This window comes from Gymnoscopelus braueri, assembly GCF_963280865.1.
Source record: "Gymnoscopelus braueri genome assembly, chromosome: 17".
Taxonomy (NCBI): domain Eukaryota; kingdom Metazoa; phylum Chordata; class Actinopteri; order Myctophiformes; family Myctophidae; genus Gymnoscopelus; species Gymnoscopelus braueri.
The window spans coordinates 35,464,397-35,489,977 of record NC_137617.1 but is presented as its reverse complement, the minus strand read 5'-3'; the positions used below and the strand labels follow the sequence as shown (position 1 = coordinate 35,489,977).

General features: G+C 41.9%; 1 protein-coding gene across 2 annotated transcripts in view; it reads left to right on the top strand.

The window, feature by feature from the left end:
* LOC308103994 (calcium-activated potassium channel subunit alpha-1-like) overlaps positions 1-25,581 on the top strand; it is a 142,724-nt gene that overhangs the window by 23,553 nt on the left and 93,590 nt on the right. The gene's annotated exons all lie outside the window — the stretch shown is intronic.

Here is a 25,581-nt window from a genome sequence, read left to right as displayed (position 1 = left end):
ATCGTTCACGGTTGTATTTGTTAAAGTTGTGGTGTGAACTCTGCAAACTTGACTTAGAAGGATTTTTAAAACTATATTTTTTATAGTTATAGTGCTCACAGTGTGAATTGCCCTTACTTCAAGCAAAAATAGACGGTCCATTTTTTTCAAAAGAAATTTGTGATCCGATCTATTTTTTGAAAATTATGTAATACTAGATTTTCAAAATCTAGCAAATCAAGCAATCTCATGGCAGACTCCTACACAGTGTTTGTGCCACATTTGGTGCGGATCAGAGCAACGGTGCACGTGCACCCAGACAAGTCCAGATGTTACGTTTGTGATGTCCACCCACAAGGCAATCTGTCCGTCTGTTGGTTTTATAAATATTGAACCAATGAAAAATATTACCTGAGAGCTTATGACTAAATAATTGGATCCATTGGAACACAGTTTTTTTTCGGACATACAAGGTTTTTTTTACGGACATACAAGGTTTCCAACCGACAGCGATGATATTTTGTACAGTAGGATTAAATGAGGGCATGAGATTAGTGGCTTCCCGTTGTAATTTCTTTTAACCTGTTACTGTCCAGTGCTGCTGCACTGCGGGCTGGGGTGAGGGGATCTATATAATAATCCAGTGAAGGACAAACTCTTGCCGTTATGCCCCGAGTCGCTGCCGTGGGTTGTTTTTTTACTCTCGTTTCCTTTTTTCCCCCTGTTATGAGAGGGTTGTTTTGGTCATAAGTGCTTAGGAAAGCTAGTTTAACTCATTTAGACCTGAGGCCGATTCTACAAATGTCTTCTAAATCAGTTTTCTGAAAAACACAATGTTGTGTTATCAGTGGTGCTCCAACTCTTTCATGTCAAGGACCCCCAAAATGATATGTATTTGGCCGCGGACCCCCATCTCAAAATATATTGTTCCAGGGACCCCCAGAAGCAAAGATTTTAGTTAAAAATGTTCGCTTTAAAAGTATGTATATATTCAAAGATTTGCACACATTTTCACAGTTTTTCAAAAATAGCAGATCTACAAGCTCGTAGTGCGGCACTCGGTGCCGCTCTATGTATATCTGCTATTTTTTTGTAGCCAAAGTGTAAAATAATGCTTTTTTAGCTCAAATAAAAAAATTACACAGATGCGTTCCCGGTCTTAATGAGTTAAGTGCGAGCAGTAATGAAATGAAATAATGCAAATAGGAGTGGCGTGCCAAAGCCTGCCGCAGTGCTCAGTGTATTACCCGACCCCCCCCACCTCTCAAATATAGGCTCACTTCTCTGACTGGCCCAGTGAATGGAGGTTGTTAATCATAGATGCGTTGCTTCCCCCCCCCCCCCCCCTCTCACTGTCAAAGTCAGGAAAGATAAAGATATTATAGAAGATAGATATTAAAGATATTAGTGGCAGTTGTGCTGAGTTGTGCTCTGGAACGACCTGCCCCTCCCCATCCGGTCTGCCCAGTCCATTGGGGTTTTCAGATCCCTACATAAAACCCTGTCTTTGGCTTTTAATTGCACCCGATCCGCTACTGCGTTTTAACAATGTACATATTTGTCTGTGCGCCAATGGCCGCTTGTTGATGCTTTGTTTGTGTCAACCTTGTACAGCACTCTGGTCAGCTTCTGTTGTTTTAAATGTGCTTTATAAAGAAAGTTTGATTTGAGATGAAAACTAACCGCAGTTAGTTTTTTTTTGGTTGGCAGGATGTAAACGGAGATTTTTAAAAAAAGAAAGAAAAGGGGAACATGCGCTGCCAACCGGGAGATCTCCAGTCAAAACAAATATGAATAATTTTCTTCTTAGCTATGGTGGAGCTGTTGGTGTTATCACCAGCCCCCCTGTGAAGTGAAAAAAGAAATGATATTTTTAGATGATAAACAGTGTACTTTACTCCAGTGACTCCCACACAGGCAAATACTTTTTATTTATTTTTATAAACAGCTATAGCTTCTTGCTCCCAAAAGAGTACAAGAATAATTTTTCCCCCCACCTTGTAAATACTGTGAGCTTTAGATAAAAGCAAAAAAAAAACTGGGAGTGTCAGAGTGTGACTGACATCTGTTAGCTTGCTCAAGGTGCTAAAAGGTTTCCATGGTTTGTGCCCTGGACATACTGTACATACACTGGCAGCACGCTGCACACACAAACATTGTGCAGCGAGCAGGCTGACAGCAAGTCGTCTCTGTCCGGTGGAAACCTCCTATATCCAAATACTGTTACTTTTCACTTTCACAGGGTGAAAAGAAGCGTCTTGCTAGCTCTCATGCATTGAAGGAGGCATGAGCTCGGCTCTAGGCTCTCCCTAGGCTGGCAGAGGGAGTGTAGCGCCCAGGATTACTTAGACAATTGGCACTGGGTGAAAAAATAGGGTTACAAAATCGTGGGATAAAAATTTAGAAAAATAAAAAATACTTTTGTGTGACACGGTAGTGTGATGAAGTGAGGCATTAATTTACGAAAAGAAAAAACATGAAAAGTTGAAATACGGAGATACAAGGTTTCTGCCTGACGGGGAAAAAAAAGAACACGAAAACTTGAATTATGGAGATACAAGGTTTCTGCCCGACCGCAGCGAAGTAAAGGGATGAATCCAGATCAGCTCCATTATAGGCCTGTGACAGTTATTACATAATCGCCTGGTCGCAATTATTTGAGATAATTATTTTTTGCATAATCGTCAGAAACGCATTCCATTCATCTCTATGAATTAATTTGTTGAAAGATAGCAAAAAATAGCTGATCTACAAGCTGATCTAATGTTAGGATAGCATTATTAAGTATGTTTCCTTTAACCATAGTACATTATTTATTATGATTATCAGTCATTGTCAGTCACTTCTTATATTTAAGTTATTTGTCATTATCTGCCCTGTGCAATTCTTTGTTTACAAAGCCTGAAAGGCAAACGTAAATGTGATTTTTATTGATTTGTTCCAATGATAAATGGCTAAATATATATTTTTGTAGAACAATTAATCTTCAACTAAAATGTGATGATCGTGACATTATATGTTGCCTTGTTTTATAATGCTATAAAAAAAATACCAGATATCGAATGGCTGTTAAAAAATAGCAGATATACAAGCTCATAGCGTGGCACCGAGTGAGCTTGTAGAGCTTGTAGATCTGCTTGTAGATCTGCTATTTTTGAAAAAAAACATGAACATTTTTGCAAATCTTTTAATATATATATTTTTAAAGTGAACATTTGTAACATTTGTTCAATATTAATGTTGTGTTATCGTTAACATCACGGCCCACCAGTGGACCCCGGTCCACAGGTTGAGAACCGTTGGGGTGTGTGTGTGTGTGTGTGTGTGTGTGTGTGTGTGTGTGGGGGTGTGTGTGTGTGTGTGTGTGCGTGTGTGCACGCGCACGCGCGCGTGTGTGTGTGTGTGTGTGTACGCCTGTGTATAATGAGGCTCAACAGCCTGCAGTCTGGATGGTGGCTCGGCACCTACATCTACGCTCTGCACACACAATTTTCTCTTTTTTTTCTCTCCTTTTTTTTTTTGGAGCGCTCGTCTGTAACTATGGCAACGGCAGCTTACCTAAGCATGGCAGATGTGTGCGCTCTACGGCCGCTTGTTTAGAAGGCCGGCAGGCCGCATTAGAGCCTGTTTCTGGGCCATCTGAGAAGGTATATTAGTCTTGGTGGGTTTTAAGAGCATGACATAAACCTAAATGAAATTGTTTGTACGCGTGCGTGCGCGCGCATGTTTGTGTGTGTGCCTGCGTGTGTGCACGCTTGCAGAAGGGATGAGCTATATTCCTAGATATCTCTCATTGTCCCACATGATCTGTAAGCTCCTCCAAGGACTCTCTGTTCATTTTTCAAGCCTATTTCAACCAGATGGACTACAAAAGGATACTATTGTTATACCATGTTATGCTTATTCTAAGGCTTTTCTTGGGGACGTTCAGGACAAATTCTACCATCTTACACTGTTGAAACCTAAGGAGGGGTTATTCTGGGTGTCATTCACATCTTTGTAACCCATTAAATCTGGGAACGCATCTGTGTCATTTTAGATTTCTTTGGTTATTCAAAAATAGCGGATATGCAAGCTTATAGCGCGGCACCAAGTACCAAATGAGAGAGTTTTTATTTTTTTTGCATGAGTCGACTACCAGTCGACTATAGGCAACATTTGGCCAATCAGATTCGACTATATAAATTCTTAGTCGGGGACAGGCCTACTTTAGATATTGCATGTTGAAAGATAAAGCAGGTGCTGGCTGACCCACCGTGGACAGTCCAGAAAGTCTTTTGTTCATTTGCTGGGCTGCCCAACCCTGTCGTGTCGCAGCAGATTGTAGCAAAAGATCAAACATTAGGCCCTTTGGTCTATTTAATTAGCAGAGGACACTTCCCTCCCAACCTCTCTCTGCCTTTTAAAGCTTATCTGTTTGGGATCAGCACTTCCCTCACTGTGCGCTGCCATAAAAACGCAAAAAGGCAGGGCCTTGGTGTGTTTACTTTCTAATTACAGATCAGCGAACAGGCCCTGTGCAAAGACGGGGCTTCCCTAAGTTCAGGGTTCCCAGAAAGATCCCATCTGTCGGTTAGTTATGCATTATTAGACTTTACCCCCCGCCGACACAATATAAGAGCCAGCGTGGTGTGAGATAGTGCAGCCTCCATATTCATCACAGGTGTCATCGCACTGCTGTTTGCTCCCGTCGAAAAAACAAACAACGCTTGCTTTGAGACAAAAAGGTGTGTCTGCTATTTGAACTTCCACCAGACAGAAACCCTCTACTGTCATCTGTAATGTTATACAGTACATCTGCTGTTTAATCAGACTCTGTTACTCTACGATGCGATCCTGAAGACAGGGGTGTGTGTGTGTGTGTGTGTGTGTGTGTGTGTGTGTGTGTGTGTGTGTGTGTGTGTGTGTGTGTGTGTGTGTGTGTGTGTGTGTGTGTGTGTGTGTGTGTGTGTGTGTGTGTGTGTGTGTGTGTGTGTGTGTGTGTGTGTGTGTGTGTGCCCCCCGCGCGTGCGCGTTTTACCTGACACAAACTCGTGCATTGTTTTGGGGAGGGAAAAATGTGTTTCCTCTCAAATGACAGCCCCCTGCCGAGTGACATTTAGGCCGCCTGGGCTAGGCTCTGGAGCTCCGTGGGGGGCACTGGGACGTCACGTATCTATTATGCTGGCCATTGAAAGGTGGTGCTATTAATGGAAGCATGGAGCTAACCCTCTGGCACCACCCTGCATGGCAGACGGCCTGCCGTGCACGCCCCTTAACCCCTGGCCCACTCCCATTGGATAGGATCTACGCCATAGCAGAGTCATTCATGGCCATGCCGTTGCCTCACACCGCTACATATGTCTTTGTTTGTACTGCTATGCAAAGATGTTCCGACCAGCGCATGGACTTTTGCCAAACGAATTAAGCAGTTTCCGTCGAAGCCAAACAGGATTCAAACACGTGTCACGTTGCAAGGCGCGTCAACACGTTGATTGTCTGTCATATTAGGTGACGGGGAACATCAGAGTCACGTTTAGGGTGTGCCTGTTGTTGCTGCTCCCCAACTTTGATGTCACACACAGGAGAGGCCTCTGTCCCTTGCAACTAAATTATTGGTGGACCAGAAGGATAAGGTTTTCATCATGGGGGAACAAGCCCCCTTGTCCCCTCCTCTTTTGGAGAGCCTGAATGAGCAATTGCAAATAGCCACGACACTACATGGAAAAGCTTTTTGTCTGATGAAAGTGGGGGGGGTGTGTGTGCGTGTGAGACTGAGAGAGAGAGAGAGAGAGAGAGAGGGAGAGAAAGAGAGAGAGAGAGCGCGCAACAGAGCGAATCATTTTGCGAGACCTCGCTTCTGTTCTCTTAGGAGTGAACACAGCACCGCTTGTTCAAGCGGACGTGTGTGATAAGCCACCCAGAAGTGGTTAGGAGCCCTTAACCTTACATGCCTTTTTACAAGTTGCCGGTTTATCATCAAGCATTTTGTGTGTGTGTGTGTGTGTGTGTGTGTGTGTGTGTGTGTGTGTGTGTGTGTGTGTGTGTGTGTGTGTGTGTGTGTGTGTGTGTGTGTGGTTTTGTTTTGTATTTCATGGTTGTCATGTCAGCATTAAAGGGATGTGCCAGTCAAACGGCGTTCCTCGCCCCTTTTTCCACCAAGCCACACAGAGGATGCCACAACGCTTGCCTCATTCCTGGCGTTCTTCGGTAGCCTGCATCATATGTAATGGATACCTAGCCGATGCGATGCCACCCGAGGTACCCGCCCACGCCCCTCCTTTGGCGCATGAGGCACGAGAGCTGCATGCCACCTGTGGCCCGTGGTGCCAGGGTGTGCATTGACTTTCACTTCTCTTAATGCCTCTCACAGTGTAACAAATAAAGACCCCGGCAGTGCCAGCACGGTCCTCGTCGCCTGGCTGTGATGCCACCGCTATTTTAGGGTGACAGCAGCTGCCTGCCCTGTTTTCTCAGGGCCCCACAGAGGGGAACAATGCCATGTGGGACTTCAATCACTTTGTTTGCTTTTTCCCCCCGTCAGCCTTGTGTTGAAGTTAAATCAATATGCACACGCGCTATCTTGATCCATTTTGTCTGAGCCCGTTTATAAACTTTGGGAAACTATAGCGTTGCCTTTGTTATTGTTGGAATGGTGGTGGTACTTATTGTTTTTTTGCTTCAGTCTGCCATCTGCCTGGCACCATCTGAACAAGATGAACAAGCTTTATTAAATAAGATAAGACAGATAAACCTTTATTGATCCCTTGGGGAATTCAGGCGTCAAAGAAGCAACAGCAGAGTTAGATTGAAACACGGGAGCAGGTAAGAGACGAGAGACAATAAAAACATTAATCATCAATCAATCGAATATTCAGACTTAGATTCTGACACAAGACATCTTGCACTGTGTCTCTAATTAATGGTTTAGCATGTGTACAGTCTATCATTAGTATAAATGTGCAGTCTATCACCAGTGGATAAATGAATGAATACATCTATCACCAATGAATATATGAATGGATATATACTGTGAGTTTAACAATCATTATCATAATCAATGTCACTGTGTAATACGTAATGCATTTATTATGAGTACAGTGTCAACAGGCTTTCGACAGCTTGGTAATATACTGTATGGAGTACTAGTGATATATATAGTGAATATAGAGTATCAACAGTCTTATCAACAATGAATATTGGATTATTAATGTAATCTCTCAGCAGTTATCCTTAACCACTTTAAACCTGGAGTCCTTTGTGGCATAGGCAAAAAGAAAAAAGAAACACACATATACAAACAATTTCAGTTTATGTTTATGTCATGGTCTTACAACCCAAGACTAATATACCGTCGCTGTGGGGCAGAAGCCTTGTATCTCCATATTTCACAGTTTAATGTTTTTTAGGTGAAATTTAGTTATGCCCTACTTCGTCATACAAGAGTGTTGAAATTGACAAAGTAGTGAAATAGCCGATCTACAGGCTCACAACACGTTGTATGCCTTGTGAGCCTATTTTCACTATTTTAAATGTTTTTATTATAAAAACCTGAAAAAAAAGCCAGACAGTGTATGTATCAGTGGTGGAAAAGGTAGTCACATTTTCTACTTAAGTAAAAGTATCAATACCGCAATGTAGAAATACTCGCAAGTAAAAGTCCGGAATTCAAAATTTACTTGAGTAAAAGCACAAAAGCATTGGTATCAAAATGTACTTAAAGTACCAAAAGTAGAAAGTACTCATTATGCAGAATGTCCCATTTCACAAGTTTTCAAAGGTATAAAAATCTTTTGAAAATAGCAGATCTACAAGCTCACAATGCGTCGCATCGCGACGTATTGTGAGCTTGTAGATCTGCTATTTTCAAATGGCCGAAATGTATATAGGGCTGAAGTGGGTAATGTATGTTTTGTAATAATAATCAAAATATACAAAGCAACTAGTAACTAAAGTTTTCAAATAATTGTCGTGGAGTAAAAGTATAATATTTGCCCCTGAGATGTAATGGAGTAGAAGTAAAAGTATTGAAATTTTGAAATACTCCAGTAAAGTAAAAGTACCTCAAAATTGTACAAAAAGTACAGTACTTGAGTAAATGTACTTTGTTACTTTCCACCGCTGGTAGGTATGTATAGTCTTGACTCATACACTTCCAGGTCACATGGACCTGCGGCCATCTGCACCTGCAGGGCATGCAGATTGAAGAGTCATCCGATCCTCAACAAAGCCTTGTTGTTGTGTCACGTCATATTTGGAAGGCCAGCCCGGCGCGTATCAGGTGTGAAAATTACCATTCCCCCGGGAGCGGTTGGCAGTTCTAATTTGGTGAGCTATGGTACCTGGGGTTGACGGCCCACGACTTCTCGCAGTATCTAATTTGGTTACAAAGCAGAGACCGTAATTTAGCATGGCACGACGAGGGCAAGGTGAAAGAAAACAAACCAAAAAACGCTGCTTCTGTCCTCAAAGTAATCATTTATTTACAGTGTTTTCTTAGGATATTCTCGTCCATCATAATATCATTGTCTACGCGTTGTGACAGCCCAAAATGGGGACATCAGGTTGCATTTGGTTAACCCATTAAGACCGGGAACACATCTTGTGTCATTTTAGATTTCTTTCTCTGAACATTTGTGCAAATCTTTGAATATATATATTTTTTAAAGTGAACATTTGTAACTCAAATCTTTGCTTCTGGGGGTCCCTGGAACAAAATATTTTGAGATGGGGGTCCGCAGCCAAATACATATCATTTTGGGGGTCCTTGACATGAAAACGTTTGAGAACCACTGTTGTAGCAACATAAGTGTTTTTCAAAAAACTGTTAGGATTCTGAAGACATTTTGTAGAATTGGCCTCAGGTCTTAATGGGGACTTAAAACCTGATCCCTTTTAACCCTTACCCTTCCAGCATTCTTCCTGCATCTTCTGCTTCTTGGGGGTTCCTTGTGACTCAGCCAGTTAGTCCACAGACCTATGCTTCTTGTGAGCCGAGAGGACCTGAGTTCGCAACTTCGCATCCGACTCCTGTCATGTATCACATGTCTTGGTTTTCTGTCTCTCTGCACTACTATCTAATGAAAAGCACATAATTGCCAATAATACAATATAACTAACTAGTAACATCTGTAGTGGTTATTGGTGGTCTCCCTGCTCTTCTATTGATACATTTAGACTGTGTTAGGTTGACAAGTAGTGTTACCTGAAGCTCAAAATGCAATATCCCCAGGACCCCAGGCCCCAGGCCCAGTATTCCATCTTAACTCATTGGTAGAAATGTTGTCGTCTGCATGGAAGACTTGTGTTCAAATCCTGGGAAGGACATGAATCTTATGGATTGCATTGAAAGAAAGAAAGCGTGAGAGAGAGAGAGGGAGAAAGAAGGAAATAAAGAAAAACCTGACTCCAACATGTTAGAGGTGCAAACGAGGTAACTCTTGATTTAGCAGCTGGCACCGTGCTTAATGCTGGCACCTTACATCAGAGAGAAAGTTAGGCTTTCCCTTGGCTGAAGTTGAATTAAATTAATTACCACTGCCACTTAGTGAGAATTAACATTCAGAGGTTAATAGCTGTCACTGCAGTATTGCAGTCACGTGACCGCGCATTAATTTAGCAGGCAACCTTTAAGGTTATCCCACATTCCATGTGGTTAATTCTTGCTATTGAATGATGTTTAGTTATGGTACATCCAATTTCATTTTAATTAAGTAATTAAATATTTCCATCAGAACCAGTGGAATTAATGATTTGTCATGATTCCTATTTTGTTCTGCAATCCCTCTCCATGCTTGATCCCCTGCAAGTCATCACTTGTACCTCGCATGTAATATATTCAATGTTTACGTAGCCTTGACCCTTGAAAATGCACGTGGCTGCTATATTTGTGACCAGGTACCAAGAACCAGAGGATGATTAGCATTTTAACACATGAAGGGAATTTCCATTCCCATTGTTAGCCCAGGGCATAGCCTGGTCTTTCCCAGTAAGACCCTTCCTCTCTAAAGAGCTGCCTGCCAGAGTAGTGAGTCACTGTGCTGTATACTGTACTGCAGTGGTTTTCAACCTGTGGGTCGGGACCCCCAAGGTGGTCCCTTCATAATTTTTTTGGGCGGGGGGTCCCCTGATGACAGTGAAGTGACAATTTAAGGACTTTTAAGACCTTTTTAAGACCTAATGAAAATAAAAGAAAGAAAGAAAGAAAAAATACATCAAAAGGCATTATAATATCAACAAACTATGCTATAAAAATGTGTCAAACATTGGCTCAATTGTCAAATAATATAAGAAAGAGGCAAAGAAATTCTATTTTTTTTCTTCTTTTTTTTGAGTAGCCATTAATTCTTTACCCCTTTTTCTCCCGAATGTAGTCGTTATGCCAATTGATTCCTCCCCGCACACATTTTTGCCAGACCCAAGGGGTCGGGCTTACATGAGGCTTTGTACCTGTTTCGTCCATACATGGGCATGGTCACTTTGTCCTCCGGCCCCAGCCAAAAAAAAGTCTGTCCCGCTTTCGTCCCCTTTCGTCACGAACTATTCATGACATCATTATTATGTCACAAGTATGTAATTAAGTAAAGCTCATCAGCTCATCAGCTTCATTCTGGGTCTGGCAGAACCAGGTCTCCTGGTCTTGCTGTGCTATCACTGCTGTCGCATATACAGACTCACCTGCCAAATATGGAGTGTGTTGTCTAACCTCAATGTGTCGTCATGACATCAGGCGCAAACAAATCAGTCAGCTCCATATATGGGCACAAAAGGGGGCATGCCCATATATGGGCCTATATACTGATGACATCAGGGATCTCCATGTATGGGCATAAAAGGGACAAGGACTGACCGATACAGAGATGTCCATGAATGAGCATAAAAGGGACAAGGATCTCCATATATGGGCATGTCATACGGATCGGCAGTGTGACGTAGGTGTGAGGGCCGCGTAGCGCCCTGAACTCTAGATGTGAGAGCGAACCTCTAGTTGATTTAAAAGTACTATATTTCTCATTGAAAATAATCCCTTTTCTATACATAGTTTTTTGTTGACCATTTCTCACAGTAAACAATTTTCAGTAGCTTTGTGTCGTCTCCCATGAAGTCCCGATACTGAGTGGATTAGGACATTATACTCCAGCTTAAACGCAGAGTGCGGGGCTGCATGGGGGAAGACCACGTCTATTTTGTCCCTATTAAGCTCTTTATGTTCGACTATGAGAGTGTTTGGAGGCCATCCAAGAGGGGCTTATATCACGGCTTAGCCAATATGGGATTTAGGGGTTCTGTTCTGTGGGTCAGGAGTGTGGGCAGACAGCGCCGTTTGCAGCAGTCTGGTGAAGACGCAAGGGCTATAAATGTGACAAGTGGTGGAAGAAGTACTCCCATGTTTTACTGAAGTAAAAGTATATCAATACAGCAATGTAGATATACTCTGTTACAAGTAGAAGTCCTGTATTCAGTAATATGTATATGAGTAAAAGTACAAAAGTACTGGCATCAAAATACCAAAAGTAACTCATTATGTAGAATGGCCCATTTCACAAGTTCAAAATGTATAAAAAATCTTTTGAAAATAGCCGATCTACAAGCTCATCTATCTACAAGCTCTAGATCTACAAGCCGATCTACGAGCTTGCAGATCTGCTATTTTCATTTGCTATTTGCCTAATTATAGTGGTTAGTGTGTTTTGTAATAATCAAAATCAGCAAAGTAACTAGTAACTAAAGTTTTCAAATTATTGTAGTGAAGTAAAAGTATAATATTTGCCTCTGAGATGTAGTGGAGTGGAAGTTAAAGTACTGAAAATTGGAAATATTCCAGTAAAGTAAAAATACCTCAATTGTATTAAGTACAGTACTTAAGTACATGTACTTAGTTACTTTACACCACTGATTATGACAAGTGTGTGCGAACAGCTGCTTTACGGCACTATGGCAGCTTACAGTACATGCACAATACAACTACAATCAGAGAGTAGACCACAGATTCCTGAGTGCTAGCTGTGAGCGTGTAAAAATTGACCATTATAGGCCATTCTTTCCTCTGTCAGAGTTAACCATTTAAAGTTCTATTTTATACTTTTCAAATAGTGAAAATTGCAGATCTGCAAGCTCTGTTATTTTATTTAAATGTTTGAAAATCTTTTAAAATGTTTGTCCGACACTGATTATGCACATAATAGGGATGCCATGGTTAATGTTGTTAAATTGACACTCAAGATTTTGCTTGTGTAGAATAAATTAATGAATAAAACAATAAAGTTTGCACACTGCTGTTTATCGCAAATACAGAATCAACATTTTGATCACGTCTGCATGGACCTTCCATCAGGATCAGTAGAATAAATAATGACTTTTCTTTAGCCAGGGCATTCAAAATGTTAGGAACATAATAAGGCAAAGGCAGCATTGCAGAGTTTCTGATGGATGCCAATTCACAGATTGGGACATACGTTGACAGATCAGTGTAAGTCAGGAGGATGCTAAGACCTTTCAAAGCTTTAGTTGGACGTGAAAATGAATTGCCAGATGAAACAAGAAGCCAAGAGCAAAGTCAGATGCGACAGAGAGAACCCCTCAAATAGAATGGTGCTGCGTAACCGTGAGACATTCCCTGGGATGACTTCAAATTTCCACAGCCATTGTTTTCACAGCTCAGAGAAATGTCGTCACCACTAATAGATCGGATCACCACTGTACACCATGAACTTAGTTTAACAAACAGAGCGTCGGGTTGCAGGACGGACCTCGAGTAGTTACAGTACACGCTATGCTATGTGAAACACAACCTGAGCAGTTGAAGGCATCTGCCAAGAGTGTAACGGAGGGCTCCAATTTCTAAGTGCTTTAACCTCTATTATTTTCTTTGCCATCTGCAATCCTGTTAATGGGTCAGAAGTCAAACATGGTGCTAACTTTCCAAACACCACCAAGTGAGGCTTGTGCATCTTATGGGAGAAAAAACGGCTTTGGTTTCAAAGCTGTCTTGTAAATAATTGCTGAGATGTTTTGGAGAACTATACAGTATCTCTATTCCTTGTCCAACATATGAACAGCAACGTTGTGAAAATAATTCACCTTCTGAAAGATGGAATGCTTATTCTTGGACTCAACACTTAGTAGGGCTCAGGAGGTAGAGTGGCCACTTGTGGATCCAGAAGGTTCCCAGTTTGATCCCGGGCTCCACCAGAGTTAGTGTTGAAGTGTCCTTGGGCAAGACACTGAGGGCCCTATTTTGCGCATCTTAAGTGTGTGTGTGAATGAATGGGTGAATGTAAATATTGAACATTGTAAAGCTCCTTGGATAAAGGCACTATATAAATGCACCATTTACCATTACTTCATTAGGATGAGATTTTTTTCAAGGTAACATGAAATGCAGTGAGTTATGTTAGACTCTTTCCATTGTGTGGGTCATTGAGCAGAGGTGGATTAGGGCTTGGTGTGCAAGTTTATGGGGTGAGTCAAAGAGAGCCTGTGGCTATGGAGATGCCCCAGGCAGCCTTTCGGGCAAATCTCACTATTCTGGGGAAGAGGGACAACAATTATTCTTTCTGCCGTTGCATTCACTGCAACTTAGAGGACAAGTCCGGACTAAAATAACATACAGCCTTTTTTTTCCTACTCAAATTGATCCCAAATGACTGGCCATGGGGTCTATTTGCAGAATTGCCCCTGTCGTCCATTTTCCTAACCTATTTGTTGCAGTCAAAAGTGATACGTTTTTTTCCATGAATCTGTTATTAGTTGTCATTTATTACACACACATCCCTGCCTTGGTTGTCCCACACGAGCCGCCGTAGTCTGCTAAACAGACCAACGTGGGGTGAAATCACATCAACTCCACTCTTCGCGAGACTTCGTCATGACGTCGGTCAGAGACTGTGGCGGCTCATGTGGGATAACCAAGGCATGGATGCTTGTGTAATAAAAAGATCACTTTTGACCGCAACAAATAGCGAAAGTAGCGATATGCTTGTTGGCTCCACTCTATGCTATGGGGCCTACTGGGGACTGCTGGGGAAAATGGACTACAGGGGCAATTCTGCAAATCCATATAAGTAGGGAAAAAAAGGCTATATTATGTTATTTTAGTCCGAACTTGTCCTTTAAAGCTGCAATGCATATCGGCCTTGATCGGCCTAATCGGGATGTGAACCCAGGTCTCCCGCACAAGGGCCGAAATTTCTACTGCTGAGCTAAGATTGTAAGCTTGTTTGGGCAGGGAAAATATTACTCTTTGAGATTCATGCAATACCTCTTTTCAACTATAGTCGCCCTACCTGACCACAGGATGTACATTTCTTAATAGAAGCGTAGAGAGACCTCCAACCTACAGATTCGTTAAAATAGCATTTTAGTCACTAAAAAAGGTTATGTATTGCAGCTTTAATTGGAACGTCCAGTGTCAATTTAGATTCTTACTTTTTAATATTGAAAATGGATTAAATATTTGCACAACAAATGCAAAATGCTATTAAATAAAAATGTATTTGACGTGGGACTTGACTAATGTATCTCTTAGTTTCTAAGATTGCCTGCATGGTTAAAGATTTTTCCAAGCCTTTTCGATGATGCTATAAAACATGGCTGTTTTTCATCTAGTTGAAGCAGTGGCCTAGCTCTCTGATCCGACATGGCCGCAGGGTCCAGGGTCCATATTTGTTGACACTGTTCAACAAACATTCATGCATCTTTCTGGCAAACCGGCTTCTGCAGTGAAACGCTAATTTGGTTTGTTTTCTGAAAATAACTCCAAATTTGGGCCAGCTGTTGTTTACCTCCTGCATTAAATCAAAGAGATTACAATAATTGTTAGGGGTTTAGATAGAAAAAAATATGGCCTGGGAAAAGTGAAAGATACGTCACAGATGATGTACTTCGTTGATGCATTGATCAGATCATTATCAGCAATAGAGTGGGCAACATAGCAACCTGAACACATAATGCTTTCTCTCCATTTTCCAGTCTGAGTCACATATGAGTCCCTCTGCCTCTCTCATGGGTCTTTGTCGCCATGACGTTATTCAAGGCTTCTGTTGTCTTTATTCTTGTTTTAAGGTCCCTGTGCACACGCTGCATCTGAAAGTAGAGGGGGCATTAAGATAACCTGCAGCAATTACAGGCCTTTTGGTCTCCTGATGAACAGAATACCACTAACAACGAGGCTTCCGGGGCCTTCCCTGCGGTGCCTCCCATAATTAGCGGGGGTTGGGGTTGAAATGTTTGCACACTGTCATTAGCAGCGTTAAAGGTAGTTAAAGGTAAAGTATAGAACAGTGCTGGCGCATTGAATAAGAGCAACGTGCAAATGTTTGAATGTATACTGTATAGATGGATAGATAAGGTCACAGCTGTATTCTGTAGATTTACTGTAGAAGTGAATCCATTTCAATTCCCGTTTGGAAAGGATGGAGTCATTACTGAATGGCTCTTTCTGCAGCCACTGAGTGAAGCCTGATTTGTACTTCGTTGTGCAATGGTGTCCCACGCAGAAAATTGCTGATCTACAAGCTCACAACGTGTCGTGATGCAACGCGAATGTGAGCTTGTAGATCAGCTATTTTCGGGCACACGACAGGCGAAGTATAAATCAGGCTTAATACTGACAGTGATCTCTAATCATGTGGGAGAGGTTGCATGCAGCTACGTGGGAAGCATGGAGCAGACAAAAGAATGATCAACTTCCATTGACAAGATGAGAGAGAAATCCCTCGCTATCCCCCCTGAGCTGTGTTGTACCTGATGTGTATTGTATGCGTCACAGGCATAAGAAAGCTGCTGGGATATTCTGTCTGAACATTTTGTAAACTACTAAACTACCAAGAAGCAGGCACTGCAATTCAGAATGTCTGACCCCCAACTAGGGCTTTCACCAACTAGTCGAGTATAACCACTAGTCGAATAGTTAAAAGAATGCCATAGTAATGGCCCATTATTATTATTATCATCCTCCTGCCTTTATTTTTATCAAAAGGGGGTCAAAAGTCTGCACAATAATAGCCTATTATTGGGCAATAACCCCCTTTTGAGGATCCTTGGAGACGCTGCTGTGCTGCTGTGCCAGAAGCGCTTCCATTAAAACGGCATAAAAATAAAGGCAGGAGGATAATAATAAATGTAATGGCATTAAAACAATGGCAAAGTTTTTGTTTAAATAGGTAAATATCGACTAGTCTGATTACCACTGGGTCAAATTAGTCGACCAGTAAAAAATCTCTAGTCGTGAAAGCCCTACCCCCAACCATATAGCCAGTGAGGCACTCACTCATGCAAACCAGATAACCAAGTTTACACAATTAGTAACACAAACAATGTCCATGTGTGAGATCTGCCCAGGTAAGAGGTAAGGTTGAGGTTGATTATTGAAAATGGGTGTGGTGTCAAAATGTTCAAAGTCCTCTCTAACAGTGTTTGACTAAATGCACTGCAGTTTTCTTTAGGAACATTGGTCAAAACGTAATGACTGCACAGTGTTAGCCTATGAGTGATGTAGACTGGAATATAGGAATATATTCTGATTACGCTCCTTCCATGTGAATCCTCATGTACACATTTTCTTGTAGAGAGAACTCCTCAAAACCTTGCATGCACATTATTATGTATTGCATGCGTGTGTGTTTACCTCTCAGAATGCCATGGTGTTCTGTATTATGTATTATTGCACATACAGTATGTGTTTACTTCTTAGAATGCCATGGTGTCCTTAAGGAGCTCTGTGGCCTGACCGCAGCAGCCAACATGAAATGCAATGCTGGGTAATATTATTAAAGTTACCGTACAAGTAACGTTTTGTAACTTCAGAAAACTATAGTGTCTAGAATTCATATGACACATGACAATGCAGATTTTTTTCGATTCTCTATTTAGACTTCTATTTGAAAATAAATATATTGCACCGATAGAGGATTTTGCAGCCTCGAAGTTGTTTGTGTTTTATTTATGACATTGAAACTTAAGCTGCTACAATATGATTTTAATACCAATAACATTAATACTGTGGTATTCCTCTGTGTTCCGTTTAGCCCAATCTGGGAACCTATTGGCAAAAAACAACAACAACGTATTATTTTTTTAAATCTGTCTTCAGAGATTACGTTTAGCCTACCATTTAATATTATGCCTAGCCCTTTTACATTTGATTTGATGGCGTTTTTGTGAAAGTAACGCAATAGTAATATAACACATTAATTGGCACAAAAAAAAAATATTGTAACATAATACTACAGACATTTTAGATTGAAAGTCATACTGTATGTAGTGTTTTAGATTTTTAAAATATCTCCCCCCAGCACTGCTCTTTAATATTTTGGCCTACTAAGCTTTAATGCAAAAGAAAATCCTCCATGGAGGATAGTAGTGGCCTGTCAGTGGTTTGTAATGGATGCCTGTAACACTAATCTATCAGCTGTAGAGTGTTATGGTTTTGGGTAGGGCCATGTGGTTTCAATCCCAATGGGTTAGACCACTCCATTACAGGCTTATTTGCATTATGAAAAAAAACAAAATATAGTAGATAGTATCTTTATATTACCTCCTCCAAGCCTGAAGGCCGGGAGGCAGAGTTGTTTTTGCCACTGTGTGTGTGTGTGTGTGTGTGTGTGTGTGTGTGTCTCTGTATTCTTTGTCTGTTTTTTTGTTAGTTTTTTTTTGATTGATTGAACACTATTAGTTCAGAAATGTAAACAGCACGTGGTACAGTAAGAAATTAAAGATAAAAGGATAACACAAAAAGTCCCGGGGACTTGTTTCCATTGTGGTCCTATGTATTCAATTCATCAACATAGCATACAAAATTAACACAATAATACATTTCATCAACAAATACAAACGCTATATGTATAAAAGAAATGGGAAAATTACATTTACCTCCCTTTTTGGTGTCCAATTTTAAAAGAAAGAAAATGTAATGGATGGTGTTAGGGCATTCCACATTTTGGTGGCAGAAGCAGTAGAAAGAGAACTTTCCCATGTTTGTCTGGCTGGCTGAGCATAACCGCTGGACCCATCAGTGTCAAACGTGTTTCATGCACTTATCTAGTTCAGTCAGACAACTCTTAGATTGGATTAGAATATATATTTATTAGCAATATATATTTGCAAGCTTGAGCATGGTATAGAAAACAAGAGGAAGCATAGTTTGGCGTCAGGCCTCTGAATCCATTCATTCCCTGTAAGGATAACATTTTAATGAATGTTACATGCCAATTAGCATTTACAGGGAATGAATTAAACCCCCGAGGGGATCTAGAAACAGAGCCTACAGGTGGATGCCGGGGAGGCGGGTGGGATGACTTCATGGGCAGCAGCAGGTAAGCAGCGGTAGCAGGATCTCAGCAACAGCAGCAGCAGTAGCGACACACGTCAGCTCAGCAAGACAGGGCAGCCAGAGTGAGCAGGTAACAACGCAGTACCTATAACCACCCGATCAGGAGGAAAGTGCATGTGACTAGTCACCTGATCGGTTGCCCCAATCCCTTGAGTTGCCTGGCCTGAACTAGCTCCGTAAACTGCGCCTCATTTCAGTCAGACAACTCTTAGATTGGATTAGAATATATATTTATTAGCAATATATATTTGCAAGCTTGAGCATGGTATAGAAAACAAGAGGAAGCATAGTTTGGCGTCAGGCCTCTGAATCCATTCATTCCCTGTAAGGATAACATTTTAATGAATGTTACATGCCAATTAGCATTTACAGGGAATGAATTAAACCCCCAAAACAGCAAGAACCCCCAAAACGGCTTGGGAGCACAGGGCCTGACGCCAGACCAACCATCTGTGAGAATGGTGGAGCTCCATGACTTGTTTCTTACTAACATGATAGTGTTCCTCACATTTAATTTTTTAAGTTTTAACTTAAACAAATGCAGCATGCAACCATGTGTTCAACAAGCCTGATGAATCCAGGTACCTGTTGATCCTGAAACCAGGAGTCCTAGACGGTATCCTAACACTACAGTGTCCACTGCTGTACCGCACCACGAGTAGGATTCGAAAAGGACATTCTATATTTATTTCTTTTTCAAAGAAATCTGCTATATATATATATATATATATATCGTATATATATAAATGAGGTCATCCTATGATGAATGATAACTATTGTTTATCATCCATAATAAATAAAGTGTACTGACTATGTGTGTAAAGACGTGCTATCTTTACTTAACATCTGAATCAGTACCCAACGATACCTGAGCAGCAATTACTAATAGACTGAGCTTGATATGATTAGCCTGACTACATAGCCATAGAAAAACTTTTTAGCGCTATAGGAATAAACCAACATTTTTTAGCACCATGACATCACCACTAAACTAAATCCCCAGCAATCCACCCGAGTTGTAATTAAAGCGTCAATAATACGCAAGCAGCATTTATTGAATTAGCGATAGAACAGCGTGAGCACTCATACTCATGAGCTTTTAGCCTGCAGAATGTAATCCTTAACCAATATCTACGTAAGCTCCTGAGGACCATTGCCCCCGAGATTTAAGAAAAGCATAGACAAGCAGCGCTGTAGATGTAGCTGCATCAATACGGAGGTTGGAGAAAGCCCACAGCTTGAGCCGATCTCTCGCAGCTTGCAGAGAACCAGTTCAAGTTTAGGCCTACAGATGGAGAGACAAACACAATGTTATTGCAATTCTGGATTAGCCCGGCCATCCTATGACCAGTTTAACCCATTTTGGGTTCATGTTGCCATTTACCGTATAGCAACATGCATTTGTATTTTTTGAATAACTATTTGAAATTTTCCAGAACTTAGTCAAAATTTAGAAGGCGATTTTAGAATCGGCCTCGTTCTAAATTGGTTAAGCGCCCTGTGGCGCATATTAGCAATTAGCCTCATAGCAGTTGATGCAGAAAGAATACGGTATACAACTTAAATTATAGCTTGCAGAGCTTGACGCAGATTGTTAGACATGTGAATAATATTAACTAACGCCGATATCCCTCTCCATCCATAGCCTAATAGATTTAGCACGAAATGCCATCTGTTGCAAGTCTGGATCGGCCCAATAGAGCCAGACGCCAGAGGTTGGCAGAATTGATTTAGCAGAGTTTAGCAGCAAGGCTAGGTAGCTCAGTAGATGATGCAGCATAGGTGCCGAGAAGACATTGAGAAGCCCACATCTCAAGCACAGTAGATGATGCAGCATAGTGCTGAGAACATTGAGAAGCCCACATCTCAAGCAGCTCTCTCACGCTGCCTTGAGAGCTCACAGTGCCGCCAAGAGCGTAGGTAGCTCAACCTGGAATCTAGAACCAGAAGCAGAATTATTCTTGCAATTACCATGATGAGCCACCCTGGACGAGATGACGCCGTTATAGACCGCTGGGACAGGAATTTACTTCCTGAAGCCACTCACACATCCACGGTGAAGCGTGCGTGCTTCACTGTGGATGAGTGGGGACGCATGCTGCACGTCAATGCACGAGTGTGGCCTCAATCCTGACACAGTCAGTCGCACACCGCAAGCTGCTGGTTGCACTGCAACACTCGTCACCAGTGATGAACACACCGTGATGTGGTGCTAAATATGCCGTGAGCATCCCACTCTGGCGGATACCGCAGCGCCTCTTATACGGGGACAAATACTTCCAGTCACCCAGCTTTTGATAAGCATGAGACAAGCAAAGCCCATCAACATAGTGTAACTATTGATAACAGGAGCAGCCAGGATCGGAGTCCCTCTTTTATCCGTCATGCGAGATATGTCGCGGCGAAATATATATCTTTTTTATTTAATCGATGCGCACCAGCCAATCATGGACAATGACTGATATCTTGACTCTACTGAAGCCCCACTATCTATCCTGTTGCAATAACTTTACTTCTGTAATCTTGATGCTCATAACATGACAACATCACTTGGCAGCCAACTTTTTTATATACCATGTACCTCCCACATGGAAGCAAGCATGCAGTGTTTAGCTTGTGCTACGACAATCCAGAGCTATCTACATAAGTAGTTTAGCTTGTGCTACAACCAATTTGATAGCTTTACGCATGGGAAGCAAAACATGCTGTGTTTAGCTTGTGCTACCAACAATCCAAGCTTCCACATGAGAAGCAAACATGCTGAATTAGCTTTTGCTACGAACAATCCAAGCTTCCGCGTGGGAAGCAAACCATACTATGCTAGCCTGTGTTACAAACAATCCAGAGCTATCCACGTAGCGAGCCTGCTGAGATAGCTTGTGCTAAGGCAATTCGAGCTTCCACGTGGGAAGCAAACCATGCTATGCTAGCCTGTGCTACAAACAATCCAGAGCTATCCACGTAGCGAGCCTGCTGAGATAGCTTGTGCTAAGACAATTCGAGCTTCCACGTGGGAAGCAAACCATGCTATGCTAGCCTGTGCTACAAACAATCCAGAGCTATCCACGTAGCAAGGCATGCTGAGATAGCTTGTGCTAACAATTCGGCCTCCACGTTGGCAAAACATGCTGTGCTAGCCTGTGCTACAACACTCTAATCTTCCACATAGAAGCAAACATGCTGAGCTAGCCTGTGCTACAAACAATCTAAAGCTTCCACATAAGCAAACATGCTGTGCTAACCTGTGCTACGACAATCTAAAGCTTCCACAAAGAAGCAAACGTACTGTGTTAGCCTGTGCTACAACGTCTCTACCATCTCTTATCCAAGTGTATGCAGCAAAATGAGAATCCCTTTAGCTCATCCTGATCCTTAACAAGTGTAATTTAGAAATACAAGAGCATAAGCAACGATAGAATGCAACCAATAACGTCTAATCTGCACTGCAGTTCATTTGTTTATTTCATCGTAATATGAACGGCCTACTTCACCTCCACCACATATTAGAGCAATTGAACTGCTACATGAATTGACAACGTCTGGTGCCATTTTCCTACTCTGCAAATAGATGCCAGACATAGCTACACGAGAGATAAACTATAGCCACCATCAGCACCATAAATAAAATTAACGCGATATAATGCCAGTCTGCACAACTACAGACTGCTTTAAGCATAGAATGATCTATGCACATCCTTACAACATGCTCGCAGCCTTCTGATAAAGATACTGCTAAATGATGATTGGAATCCGAACGGACCCGTAACCTATGATATTTAACACCAACTAGACTTGCACATTTATTAATCCTACGCTGTGATACTTAGTATTATTGCTGTTTAACACGTATTTGCAAGTCACAAGCAAGTTCATAACGTATAATAATTTTATCAATATAATGCTTTAGTTGCTGTGGCTTACTGAGATTACTTAACATCTTATGCCATCCAGCCTGATTGAAATTTATTTTACCACGCAGACTACATAAAATAATAAATATAGCTTATGCCACGATTGGCACGTGAATAAAATCTCTGCCTGTATCATAACCACTGATCTGACGCCGGAGGCTTGAGCAGAGACTACAATTCCCAGGTTACACCAGAAAAGTCAACCAATCATAGAGTCAGACAGCATGACTACGGAACAAAACGTATCCCTTTATCCCATAACTTAATAGTTCATCCGTTCCAGCCCTACGCCAAAACAGAACCTCCTATAGATAACTGCTAAATCAATTTCAATGAATTCTAGCAGCATTAACAACTACTTCTTGAACGCTACTCACAAGTTAGCTTCCCATCTCTCCTTCGCATGGGTAGAGAAGTGTTCAGTCATCAACTATAAGCCTCAAACAACATCCGGTGGACGATCTCTTCAGAATAAGAGTACCATCTAAAGCCACTGAACTAACCATGATACATTAAACTATAAATTAAGCAAGATGCAGCCAACTGAGCATATCCGTGTTTTAACCAGTACATAAAGATATTAATCTGAACATTAGAGCCAGAACAAGCAAAGCAAATCACAAAGTGAAGCCATGCCCTCTCTCTACCAAGCAGTAGCACTTACCAGCCATATCAGCGCGCACAGATCGGTGACGTCATCTCTTGAGAGAGAAGTAAACAGCCAGGTCTAGAAACCCAATCTTGAGATAAAGTGAACTACTTTGAACAAATACACGCTAAACTGGGGACCATAACAGAACCCCAAGCCCATCGTTGCTTACGATAAGAAAACATAGCAACTTAAGCAACACTGTTGGTGAATTACCGTCAACCCAGTGCCATAGAGAGAGTTCTGACACTAGCGTCGACTCCCATTGTAAGAATGGAATGCGGAAGTGCTCCGTCTAACTCAATGAGGCAGTCCCATTGTTTGGAACTATAGCCCGGAATGCGGAAGTGCTCCGTCTAACTCAATGTTTGGAACTACAGCCCAAGGAGCCCGTTTTGCGGCGGAATCAAGCGTGTCGTTACTCTATTTCTACACTCTAGTTGACCATACTGATATCGATCAATGACGAACGCTACTGCTTTTGAGCTGAGCGTTTAGCAAGAGATTTAGCCATAATTTAATTTAGTTTTTTACTTAAGTAAGAAAGTAATACCACGATTAGAACCAGTAGCACGCAGCTGAGTAGCTATGATTACAACCATCAACCAAGGAACAACGACGCCGTATGACCACCTACATGAACAATATGAGACTATTAATGGTCAGCAGCATACGTAGGTACCCAGCTGTTTTTGGACTACCAGAGTCGATCTCTTTGGCCGGGGGAACCCGGGATGCCCCCAGGGGGAGGGACGCGATCCCGGTGTCCGGAGGAGGAGGACATGGTGAGGAGTACGAACGACCAGAAGATGAGTTTATATGACTTCATGGGCAGCAGCAGGTAAGCAGCGGTAGCAGGATCTCAGCAACAGCAGCAGCAGTAGCGACACACGTCAGCTCAGCAAGACAGGGCAGCCAGAGTGAGCAGGTAACAACGCAGTACCTATAACCACCCGATCAGGAGGAAAGTGCATGTGACTAGTCACCTGATCGGTTGCCCCAATCCCTTGAGTTGCCTGGCCTGAACTAGCTCCGTAAACTGCGCCTCATTAGTGCCAGGGAAGACAGTCCACCACAGGCTTTTCAAATCGGCCTCATGGTGACTGGTATACTAGCCAGCTGCATCATGCTTTTAGCCTGTAACTCCTGAACCATAGGTCGTACAGTACAATCAAAATGCATTTTCCCCGGGATTCCTTGGATCATGTCACAACTTCCCATATAGGCCGCACAAATTGCTATACATTATCTCTGGAGTCATGTGACTGATAAACATGTATCATACCTGTTTTATTTTAGTCTGATTGGGTATAATTAGCTTGCAAATTTGCAGGAGCAATACGTTCACAAGAAAATGCCCAATGTCATGAATGCATCATCCGATGGACCACAAATTGTTTCCCAAACAGTGGGTCGCAACCCATGTTTGGGTCGTGGACCAATTTTTATGGGGTCGCGAGTAAATATCCCCTTTTTTTTCGTTTCCTACTAGGGGTGTGCCAATATATCGTCCTGCGATATATCTCGATACATTTTCTTGACGATATGTATCGTTTTTGGAAAGAAATATATAGTTTTGAAAATATTTTTTTTTGCAATAATAATAATGCAAAAACAGAAATATTTGTTTGCATTTGCTTGCCCCCCCCCCCCATATATTTCATACGCTTTTTTTCCTTGCCAAAAAGTGCCATATATCATATCGATGTCGTGAGCCCAATATCGTATCGTATCATGAAATTAGTGTATCGGCACACCCCTATTTCCTACATTAAAAAAAAAGCGGACATACTGTATGCACTCTGTGAAGCTCCCCTTTCTAGTTCACATTCAGATACAGCACATTCTGACAGTTAAATTAACGTAGTGTACCATCTAACCGGAAGGATTTTCTATCTCTTCGAATAGAGCAAAAAAAATGTTCAATGTCCTTTATAAACCGGCAAGTCCAGAGGGGTGAAGAAGCCACTTTGACAGGGTCACTGATGTTACGGCTTTTCCGGTCGAATGCTGTCACTGTGTGGCCTGTCCCAGAGTGACGAGGTGACACATTTAAACCACTCAGCCCGGCATCTTTCCGTTCCTCTCCAGTCATGGAATAGGCCGGATTGACGTGAGCGTTTAGGTCGTGACAAAAGTAGCTCTGGCACGATGAATGAATGACGCGTAATACGCCTATTTGTCTGGGGATTGTATCATCTGCCTGATGCTTTTGTCAATGACTTGAGTCCATTACATAAGCCTATTTGTTATCTTGCCTGATGATGAGTAATCTCACACTTTTCTGCCAAAGGCAGGCTGGTGTGGGCTTTCCCTAGGTCCTAAATGCATCCATATATCTAAATGAGTTGCAGCGGATGCCAGCGCTACTGGTGCGTGCCGCTCTGACAAATCTAATGAAGACGGCCCACTCGGTCATCAATCCCCCCCTCCCCCGTTCTCTGCTCAAAGAGTAAAATGAATCCAGGAAACGGTGGCATGCGTCAAAGTGACAACGCTCCTCATTAAGAGCCTTGCCAGTGCATTAGGGCGGATAATGTATCTGTGAACGCCGCAAAGCGTGGTGGCCATGCTTGAGAGAGCGACAAAAGTGATTTTGATGAACTCCTGCACTGGTTACGCCGTGGCTATTGATCATCTGGAGTTTTTTTTTTTAAGTGCAAGCTTCGCCGTTCTTAATTATTTGAGAGTTCAAAGTTAGTTATTAGAAATGATAAATGTGGGTTAGAATC